Source organism: Dermacentor andersoni, chromosome 7 (genome assembly GCF_023375885.2).
Source record: "Dermacentor andersoni chromosome 7, qqDerAnde1_hic_scaffold, whole genome shotgun sequence".
NCBI lineage: Eukaryota > Metazoa > Arthropoda > Arachnida > Ixodida > Ixodidae > Dermacentor > Dermacentor andersoni.
In genome coordinates this window covers 54,566,176-54,577,117 of record NC_092820.1, presented here as the reverse complement: position 1 = coordinate 54,577,117, position 10,942 = coordinate 54,566,176, and the positions used below count along the sequence as shown (strand labels likewise).

The 10,942-nt window shown below is 41.7% G+C and overlaps 1 long non-coding RNA gene across 1 annotated transcript; it reads left to right on the top strand.

The window, feature by feature from the left end:
- Window positions 1-1,425: 1,425 nt before the first annotated feature.
- On the top strand, window positions 1,426-10,084 carry LOC129385781 (uncharacterized). Its single transcript, XR_011895398.1, has 3 exons — window positions 1,426-1,609; window positions 9,748-9,773; window positions 9,966-10,084. It is a non-coding gene; the product is annotated as an uncharacterized lncRNA (long non-coding RNA).
- The last annotated feature ends 858 nt before the right edge of the window (window positions 10,085-10,942 follow it).

Genomic DNA, 10,942 nt, shown 5'->3' with positions numbered 1-10,942 from the left:
TTCGCGGAACACCGACTGTCTATGAGAGTGGTGCTCCGTTTGAGCTAGCGCTCCACATCTCGCGCCAGCACTTTTCTCTACGGCACACACATTAAAAAACATGCCCTATAGGTGAGACCTTGGACAACGACACGTTTGCGGACGTCGGCATGAGCATGCCATGCCAACGTGCCCTTTGAAAAGTTGAATCTGTGCAAAACAATTTTTTTTTCGCTTGATATGCCACAGATACGACCGATATTTACCATCCTCTATGGATCTTCCTTTCTTGAACTTGACGCCGCTCACAGTGTGTCGTGATGTGGACTCCATAAAATTTCTGCATAACATGATTAATTCTTCGTCTGGGCTATGAAGCTGTGCGCACTTTATATTCGTTAGGAATACTTCTACCGTAAGCTACGACGAGCTTAATCTGAAACCAACCCCAGAAGAGTTGACCTTTGGAAAATGTTAGCTGGTAATGTGCTCACCCTTCCCCAAATCGATTTTATTTCTGCAGTTGATTCTATTATGCCTTTTTACCTAGCGTTTTTTAAGATTCGCGTTCGGGTTCGTTCTTTGTAAATGCTCTATTATACCCACTCCTCCTAAAGCCGTTTTAGGACTGCAGTACGTACAATAAAGGAAGAGATATGTTTTACTTGAAAACAACTACCATTATGATAACTCAAGTGTAATACATGGTCTCGCGCATGATTTCATTTTGATTTCCTTAGTTTTATTTTATGTGGTGTTTGGACTTCGCAATGAATACTGCCCAGTTCTATCCGCTAATAACGTTCTTTCGAAGCAATTCATTTTCATTGCTAAGAGCTCGTAGAATGTGTTTTTATGCCCGGTATATCTTTGTACCGTTTGCAAAATTATAGAATACAAATAATGACTTTACATCACTTCGATAATGTTGCATTTCGCAAGCAAACAATTTACTGTAAAACGAGGAAAATGTTTCCATTTACGGATGATATTGGCACGTGCACTTGTTTATCGTGCGACTGCGCTTCACTGTAACAAATGTTCTCTCTCAGTGCAGGACGCGCGTGCATGTGTCGGAAGTTTCTCGAATGTAACCGATTTTTCTGTTCGCCGTCTGTTGCAACCGAACATTGTACAATCTGATTGTATGCACGACGCGCATTGTGTAGTACTTTCCGGAAGACACGCGGGGTACCATCAATTTTCTGGAACCTTTGATGGCTCGCGTATAAGAACCGACGCGCTTGCCCCGTAGATGAGATTTTCGAAACTCGTAGGCTGTGTTCGTCGCTATCGTTGTTCTTTGAGTGTCGCTTGTTTTTGAGGGCACAGGTTTGCCCAGTTAAACCCAAGTTCTGCCATTCCGTTTTGCTCCTTTCTTCCCCATCCCTACGTCATGACAATATTTAAAATGTTCAACGCTTTACTTTCCAACTCTAGCGGAAGGAGCACGACATTGTGCATGTGGCCCCACAAGCCCTTGTAACAGCACACATCCCAGAGGCAAGAAAAGATTCTTTTACAACATGACGTCGCGCATGTGCAGTCCGTACGAGAGATGCGGAAATTCTCACCCATCTCCCGGGGAGAATTCTTTCTATACAAGAACATCCTGCTATAGAGACTGCGGGTGAGTATAATACGAATTGGTGTGTGTGATATTCATTTTGTTTACAGATTACCTGTAAATGGTAGTTTGTCTGCGTCACTGCGAAACTAAGATAAAAGTGACAATGAAGCATATGCGCACTTCCGTAATTTTTAAGAAATTATCGCGCTTTCAATTTGATAATTTCTGAACCCTTAAGAGAAAATTTGGTACCTTTACCCTTTACACCGTCAAGTTTTCGAAAGCAGGGAAGGAATAACAAGAAACAGTGACAATCATTGCTTTCTAGCGGCCTAGAACCAGTTCAGAAATGCGCAGCTGCTTTACTATGATTTTTTGTACAATAGTAGTATCGTGCAACTGAAATCAAATGCATGAATTCCAAACGGAAGCGGAAATATATAAATTTAGACTGGCTACTATTCGAAATTCTGTTCTTTTTATTTTAATCATTATCCTAGCGCACTAAATCGTCTGCAGTATGAGCTGTGAAAGAGCTGAGTGCCACGCGTCTACTTAGGCTACCGCGCATCGTCATTTCTTTTTGGCAATGACTCACTGGGGCATGAATAACTTTACCACAAACGCCAGACTCCACTTCGATCCACATTGTTTTATGCTCATGAAGAAATCTACACTTCACCGAAACAACTACAGATTAGTGATTACTCATTACTCCACACGAGAGGCAAGAGTAGTAATAAATAAACAATACACATAATCTAGCATTAACATAGCGTCAATCTAGCATTACCCAAATCAAACGAGATGTTCCCCTTCCGGACTTGGATTCTCTCCGCTCTGTTGCCCTTCTATGCCTCTTTAATAAATAGTACTATAACTCATGGTCCAGCCGTTTGTCGCTTGAAATTCATTCTCGCACATCTACTCGACTTCATAACCGTCTCAGTTTCAGGCGCATTTTTGGCCGCACAAAATCATTCAATTACTGTGCATTACCGCGCGCCATCGCACTATGGAATAGCCTTCCAAATAATATCGTTTCATTAAAAGATGCAGCCAAATTTCGTGAACTTTTGGAATTTCACATGTTGCTTGACTTTCTTGTACGACTTTGTATCGTATTTCGACTTTGTTTTGTATTGTACTCCCTTGACTTTGTATGCATACTTCCAATGTTTATCAGTGTTCCTTTTTTTTTCAATGTACCAACTTACTTGTTTCTCCTACTATGTAGTTCCCTTTCTTGCCTTAAATATTTGTAATTTTTCTGTAACCCCCCTACCCAATGCTCTTCCGAGCCAGTAGGGTAAACTGAATAAGCAAGTAAATAAATAAATAAATATTAGGACATGAGATAGGACGGCTTTTATAAAAAGAAGGTAGTGAATTGCTGTGATGGATATAGCGAAGGTGGCCGTACTATGTAAAGCGACACTTCTATAGGAAAAGCGTTTGAATTCATCTAGAACGTCTTCCTTTCTGAGTATTACAATCTGCAATTATTTTGTCCTATACACTGTGGAAATTAGTTGATGCAACACTCCTGCAAAGCTTCAATGGCACCGCGGCTAACATGACATCATGAATTTGTTAGCGCACGTAGGATCATGAAGATGCGTGTCGATACTGAGAAGCAGAAAATGTAAGGCTTGCCATTTGAAAATAAAATCTAAATCCAACTGGCAAATCGAGCCGTGAATACGCATCTTTCAGTGTCACATAAAATTGTACAAACACCATTTAGAACATATAAACCTGTGCGACTGCGCATGTGTTTCAAAAAACTGACCCTCGCTAATATGGTCAGAAAATTAGCAGCTGCTCAGATGAATTAAAATAAAAAAACGTCACCAGCTTCAAATAGTATTTCTTCAAGTAAGATCTACCATTGAACTGATCACTTGTGAAGCACTTAGAAACAATATGAACAATGATATACGCTTAGCAAAAAAATATTTTACACTAATCGGCTCCGGTCTTACGGTAGATCTTAAGCATTCTAGAAGAACTACAATCAGTAATTCTTCGTATACATGAATCGCTCGCTGAGTTATTGAAGAATTGGGCCTAGTTTAAAAGGTTTCCAACTGCCAAATGCATTTATTACGTTCTTCCTTTCTCTTTCATGCCAATTCTGTGAATAAAGTAATACGGCCAATAAAATTTCATTATGAGCACACCATACTAGTTTTTTCCCTCAGTTAGTGCAAGTGAAGTATTTTCGTCTTTTATCAAACTAAATACCGGCGAGTCTGTTGATACGCCAGGCATACAACCAGGCATTATCCCGCACTCTTGCGAACACACATCTTGAATCTACGTCGAGAGCCACTGCGAGAGCCACTGTAATAGAAGGTACAGGTGACACAAACGATCTTTTCATAAACGTTGTCCTTTCCGTTATTTACAAAAGAAATACAGAAAACACGCATAAATTTTTCACTACGTTTCGTAATCGACACGCACACACACACACACATAGTAGTTTTTTAGGACAGCTTCATTTTTTTTTTTGTGTACCATCGATATCTTTACCATTGACGAGACGGTGAAGTACGTCGTTCACGCTGACGATGCAAGCTTTCTCTCTGGTGGCTTCGCTGATTATTAGCAAATCACCATAATAATATTGTTACGCGAAGGACAAGTCAGCAAGTAGAGCAACTGTTTCCAGGTTATATTTACAACAGCGTATGCAGCGCTGACCGGTTAGATTCACAGCGCGAGCCCAGTGCATTCTTCCTTCGCTTTTCTCGAGTGATGGCGCCCACGCGCCTGGTTCAAACAATCAAATACAAGACGCGTGTAGCAATATTCTAGATATTTTTTCAGCTATGGTATACACAAAACCATCTAAAAATGAATGTCAGCAAAACTGAGGCAGTAACCTTACATCGGCGTCAAGGAGCTTCCCATGTAACCTCTATTTATCAATCGAACAATCGAACCTTACTTGATGAGATTCAGTCCTTAGAAACTATCGGCATCTATTTTTCTGCAATTTTGCAATGTGATGCACATGTTGACTTCTTGATCGGCAAGCTTCCACGCACCATGGGCTTCTTGCAGAGGAATTTTGCAATGTTCCCAGCCTACCACTATATAACTCATTAATTTCCTGAATCGTAATTATTGGGCTCTGCGTGGGGTACAGTTACAAATGTTATTATTACGAAGGTGTCGGTATGACAAAAATGAATTATAACACTAATTTTCACAGTGTCTTATTTATGTCAGACAGCTTAATTATTTCCAAAGTTACGCACAGTTAAACTCCCTTCATTTTACCGATGTAGGCTTTCTCGCTACAATATATTACGCACAAAGAAGAAAGAACCTGCATTGCAAAGTCTTGGCAATCTTAAAAGAACCACAGTGCAAGATGACGCTGGTAATCAGGAGTTATCGTATGTAATGTAACACGTTCTTGTATAAACTGTGCATATCAAATAATTCGATACCGGTTACCTTCGCTGTTAAATAACTTCCAAAAACAAGATGGGGTCGTTTTCGCAACATTTTAATGCATGAAGTGCGTGACATGTTCCTGTCACACGCGTTTTTATTTTTACGCGATTTTAGAACTTGCTAACTTCTTTTGTTTTGTCCATTTATTTGCAGAACTTCTTCATGTTAACATTAAATTGCCGCGGTATCTATTTTTGTATAATTTCTTTCATTCCATTAAAATCGGGTATTTCATATAAGTGTGCCTCTCAGTTGTGTGTTCGAGAAATCTGATTCATTTCTGTAACGTCTTTCTAATGTACTCTGTCTTTACTCTGTGAACTGCCCATTGCCTGTCTCTTGAAGGGGGCAGCCACCTTTCACAAAAATATGGATAAGACATTGAATTCAAATGTATTGCAGCTGTCTTCGCGTTCTCCCTTCTTTTTCTTCAGCTGTGCGAAAGCCCTACCACTAAGTCCACTTGATGAGGCAGTGACACTAAACTTAGAGAAATAGGGAAAAAAAGGTATTTCTGCACGCAACACGGGAGCGACTCTAATGTAATAATCTGATCAGGATTGACCCAATCAAGCCTTTCAATGCACTGCTTAGAGAATCAAAACACTACAAACGACGTTAGCACCATTGCAAGTGCACATATTGGTTAGTATAGTCAGGATCGTGAAAGTCTAAACAGACAACCACGAGTCAGTAAAAAGAAGACGTGAGAAAAAGAGACGCCTAATTGGATGCAAAGAATGCGAACTAAGGCGAACATGAAGATTTACAAAAATTAGAAGAAATAAATTAGAAAGGAATATCTGTACGATAACACAAAGGACTGGGCCTTGCTATTTTAGGCTAGAGTTGGTTGCCTAAACAGAAAGAAATACTGGAGCAAATATTCGTAACAAGTTTGTGCATGGCTATGCTGCAAGAAAAGCTGGAAGCCACTCAACAGATACTAATGCAGTGCGAAGGTATTCACCCTGTGGAGACACGTAGGTAGTTTACATCCTCCAGAAGCTCTTTGATTGAATGTGCCTCAACTGTTATGCAGAGAAAGACGCATCAACCGGTCAGCAGTCGAGATAAGCAATACAGGTTTAGAGTATTCGTGGAAAAGCAGGGTAGAAATTTATACGACAGGATCCGTTAACGGCATACGTAGCGGTACAAGGTACACATAAAGGTTTTGATGAAGAGAAAAATGGTAAGGAGGCGCATAAAAAATGATAAAACGAAAAGCGTGTACAATATACCTGATTAACTAAAGCTGGTAAGCTGACTGTTTTTTAGCGCCCCGTTTTAAAGGAACCGTGAATAAACCATCATCAGCAGCAGCATCGAGACGCGAAAAAAGTGCTCAAGTTATCGCATGACACATTTTTAAGCATTCACGCCCACTTATCCGTCATGGGTTTCGGAGGCCATGCGCAGCCTTCCCGGCGGCCGCGACAAATGGTAATGTGAGTTTCCAAGGAAGCGCGAAAGTGGACTGCAGCTGCAGCACGTGCCTCATAAATAACAGTTTTCCACGGTGACAATATGTTGCGTCGCTTCATTGATTCAATGCTAAATGCATTAAGGTGGACTGTCATCGGGACATGGGTATTGCTGAAATTTTGGACGAATTTTTACATTTTGATGTTTTGAGCACTTTAAGCGTGTGGCATAAAACTTTACGAAAAATAACTTCCCTTGCTCAGAGCCCACAGTTTAAGGGCTTTGGTTGCTGAAAGAAAATTTAGAGGGGTATTTGCTTGGAGAAAGTTTGTACAAGTTTGTAAAACATAGAAATGTTGCTAAAGGCTACTAGGATGTAAGAAAAGCGCGGTGCTTGTTAGTGGTTACTATTTAACGGTTTTGTTGCTGCTCGTGTGCTTCGGCTACACGTAAAAATGATCATAAACTGACTCACGATGTCTGTCAACACAAATGTGTTCTCCATTGAATTATGTAGCGACAAAACGCAATGACACCGAAGAAAGGAGTTATGCATGAGGCGCATGCTGCAGGGGGACTCTTTTTTCGCGCTTCTCTAAGAAATCTTGGCGCCATGTAGCGCCGCCAGCACAGAGCTTGTCCGTGTCCTCTGACATGCACATGTGCCGGTGTCTGGAACGTGTAATTCTCCAACCAGCTCCTCCCTTGTGCTATTGTCTCTACACTCAGCGCCGTCTGGTGCACCGGAAAATCCACCCTTGGCTACTGAGACAGCAAGCGTGACCTACCAGTGCCTGGGGACGCTGAGTGTAGTTCCCTCGCCAATGGCAAACTAAGTGGTACACACTCAGTGGCCCAAGCTGGCGAGATGTTAATTCAAGAGCGGCACATACGAGGTGCATCCGTGGCGCTGCTCACTAAAGCGTTGGCGTGAAAAAACGTTAATTGAATATTAGTAAATACTCAGGGCATGTGTTGGCCAGCCTGCTTAAACATTGGTATGGTGTCTTTGAGAATCCTCTATGACATGTGTTCAATTCCACCAAGCATCATATAAATTGAAAGGAACCATAAGTCATATTAAAGCGGCACATGACCAGTGACACGTATGTAGTTACACAAGGAGTCATCAAAGACGTTCATTAATGACCAGCGCCCACCGCGTGGCACGTACCTGGGGCTCTAAAGTGGCGTGAGAGTTTCACTGAACAGCGGTACCTACACAGTCTCATATCAATATTGACCCATGTTGGCATGCTATAGTTTGGTTGAAGAGCGACCCACACAGACTGCCGCATACTCAGTGACCGATGTTCTTCCGACAGAGGGTTTCAAACCTGTACTCTTAGCCCCGCAGTCCGATGTGCTACCCATCTGCCACGAACCACGCAGTGATCCTTTCCAGAGGCAAAACGATTATATAAAATCATAGATACATATTAGTGTACACAGATTGTTTACCCCCGGAAAGTATGTGAACTACTCTAGGAACGCAAATGCAATATAAATTATTACTAAAGTACTTATTATACCCTCAAAAGGCGTGTGATTAGGGGAAGCTGTATCTTTGTCGTCAAACCGTCTGTGTCATTCCATCGCCGGCATTCCTTCGTAATTTTATAAAAATTATGCTTTCGCTATATGTTCGTGAGTATTCTACAGTTCTCACGCCATCGTCTTCTTTGTATCGTCGTCCTTCACCCCTAATACCTCGTTACACTATGCAGTACGCAAACACTGCGACAAATACTGCTGACAAACGAATTGTGCGCGAACTACAGCGTGTTTATTTCTGTAGAGTAATATATACATTATTCATATCATTAGAAGCCAACAACCAAAGACACCAAAGACAACGTAGGAGAAATGACTTGTACTTGCGAAATCAATTAAAAGAACCAGACTATAATGGCAAGGAAAGCGGAGGAAAAAACAACTTGCCGCAGGTGGCGAACGATCCCATGTCCCATGGTCAAAGCCAGGGGTGGCCCTACCTTGTGCACCGCGTTCCTTTACTCTCAATTTGACACGCTAACACACCTTCCCTCGTTTCCGCACCCTCCCGCCTCACGCCCTGTCCCCTTTAGAAGAACCCCACCTATATATACAGTGGCGAGGAAAGCGTACGTCGCCTTGAAGAAGACAAGTCCACTTGTCGAAACGTTGGCTCATGCATTCACCTTGTTTACGTTTTGCTCACCTTCTGAATACACAGGAATTCATGGTCTGCCATCGTTGTTTGATTGTCTGGCCTTATTAGTACACCTTGATATTATGCAGTCCAAGTGTATAATTGACTACAATGACGAATCCTCCTGTTTAACGCCACACATGTGTAGCGATGTTGAGAACTACGAAAAAATTCACCGATGAATATTTCTAATGCGAAATCTGAGCGCAGCTGTATACGTCTTTTTATTTCGCGATATAGTGCGTGGAACCGACAATCTACCTGGTTTTGCTCGGTGAAAACGGAACGAAGTGTGACGCTACGGGCTCGCTACTAGGGAGATCGGGAGAGGAACCGCGTGCGTAACGCGTGAATTCGATTCATACCAGCACCCGCAGAAAACTTCCGATCATGCAGCGCTTTGTTTCCATACAGACGATGCGCGCTACTCTGGTGCCATCTCGCAGCCATCGTCACCGCAAACCCTCTTGTACGCGTCACTAGGCTCTTCGTCTCGCGCTTCCGGCACACTCTCCTCCTCAGTTATCCTCCTCACACTCTCTATTTCTCGCAGATTTTTTTATTCTTCACTGTGCACTGTACATCTTTGGCTGTGCTCGTTCACTCGGTTCCGAGGTAGGAGGCCGACACCGGCCATTGCCGCCGGAACGGGTGCCTAAGAGCTGCGCTCTAAAATGTACGCTGACCACACAAGACGAAACATTGACTAAATACAGCATTTTCGTTGACTGAGAAGTACGAAACGTATACATAGCCACAGGTGAATATAATTAGGACGTTATCACTTCTTTTTCTTTCCACTATATTACAGACACGATGACACGTATTGCAGAAGACACAATGCGATAACCAGATTTTTGCTACCAATTAATTATTAAACTAAAATTCAGTGATACCGATCTCACAAATTTTAATGGAAGTCTACGAGTGAAATATAACGTGATAAGTGTAGGCGTTCTTCGCGCAACAGTTTCTTCAAGCAATGGAAAGACTTATTTGTTCACACTCGACGTTTTTTTGTAAGTTACGCGACACAAGATGGTGATGAAAGCCCTTGGAGTTTCACTATATTGACTTGAAGAAGTAACCCTAAATTTCTATCTTGCAGGGGATTTACTGCTGCAGATATATAAGGTAAGTACGCCTGAACTCCTTTTGCGTCTGAGTAAGTAGTGGCGTATAGAAACAGGAAATGTTATTATATACTATTTGACTTAGGATGTATATTCCTTGTACAAAACCACTGATTTGAAATGTTTGAACGTAACAGTGTTCTTGAGCCCCCTTCCTTTGATGTCAGAAAATAATTCAAATTAACTTTTACAGCGGGATAAACTGGAGCTGCAACAACGAACACCAGCTCTCTTCAAGGCGATAAATGATTTTCATGAAGCTGCTTGACAATTGATGTCAACAGATGAGTTGCAATAAAGGTGTAGATTGAATTTCGGCCTCCTGTTCTAAGATAATATTTTAGGTGAATGCACTGCGCAAAAATATACATAATATACTTGAAACAGTTACACTAGGTTCCAATAGTGAAGAACAGAATAATTATACTTTGGAAATGCCTTTGCGAAACCAGGCATTACAAGTTTCTGCAGGATGTGGTACGACATGTGTTTAGGGGAAGCTTTTGGAAATATTCACATCCAGAAAAAAATACTAATAGCAGTCGGTATTGTGAGTCCCCCATTGCTGTTTTTTGTACGTATCCTTGACTGGAATGTTGTACTTTGGTGGTGGTGTGCGCAACAAAATAGTTAAACGTAAATTTGAGCGAATGTCTACTGTAAGAGGGGAAGACATGCGACCGAACACGAAGAGGAAACGCAGGGCACACTTTCGGCTGGTGTTTTCTGGCTTGGCTACCTGAAAACTGGTCTTTCGATGTTTCCTGGCTATTTTCTTGATAGAGATTGGATGAAACAACTTGTTAGAACATGGAGTACAAGTTATAGCATGACAAGTTCGCCACTCTTCGCCACATTATATCTGGACACATTATATCCATACGCTATATAAATCACCAAAAATTCACACATGCTGCGGCACCTTTACGCAGAGCACGACATTCTTTTACATGAGCCTGAAAAGAAAGGCAATAATGGATGAAGTTGCTCACATCAACAACATAACAGTGCAGCGTCTCATACATGCTAGTTCCATGCGGTAAAAACAAGTCTGTCGCAATGCATCAGTAGCATCGGAGACATCAATGACGCCTGTCTATTCCTGCTGCCCTTATTAAGCCGTGCCTCTTTAAGAGCAACCAAGAGGACAAAACAACCGTAAGTTTACCG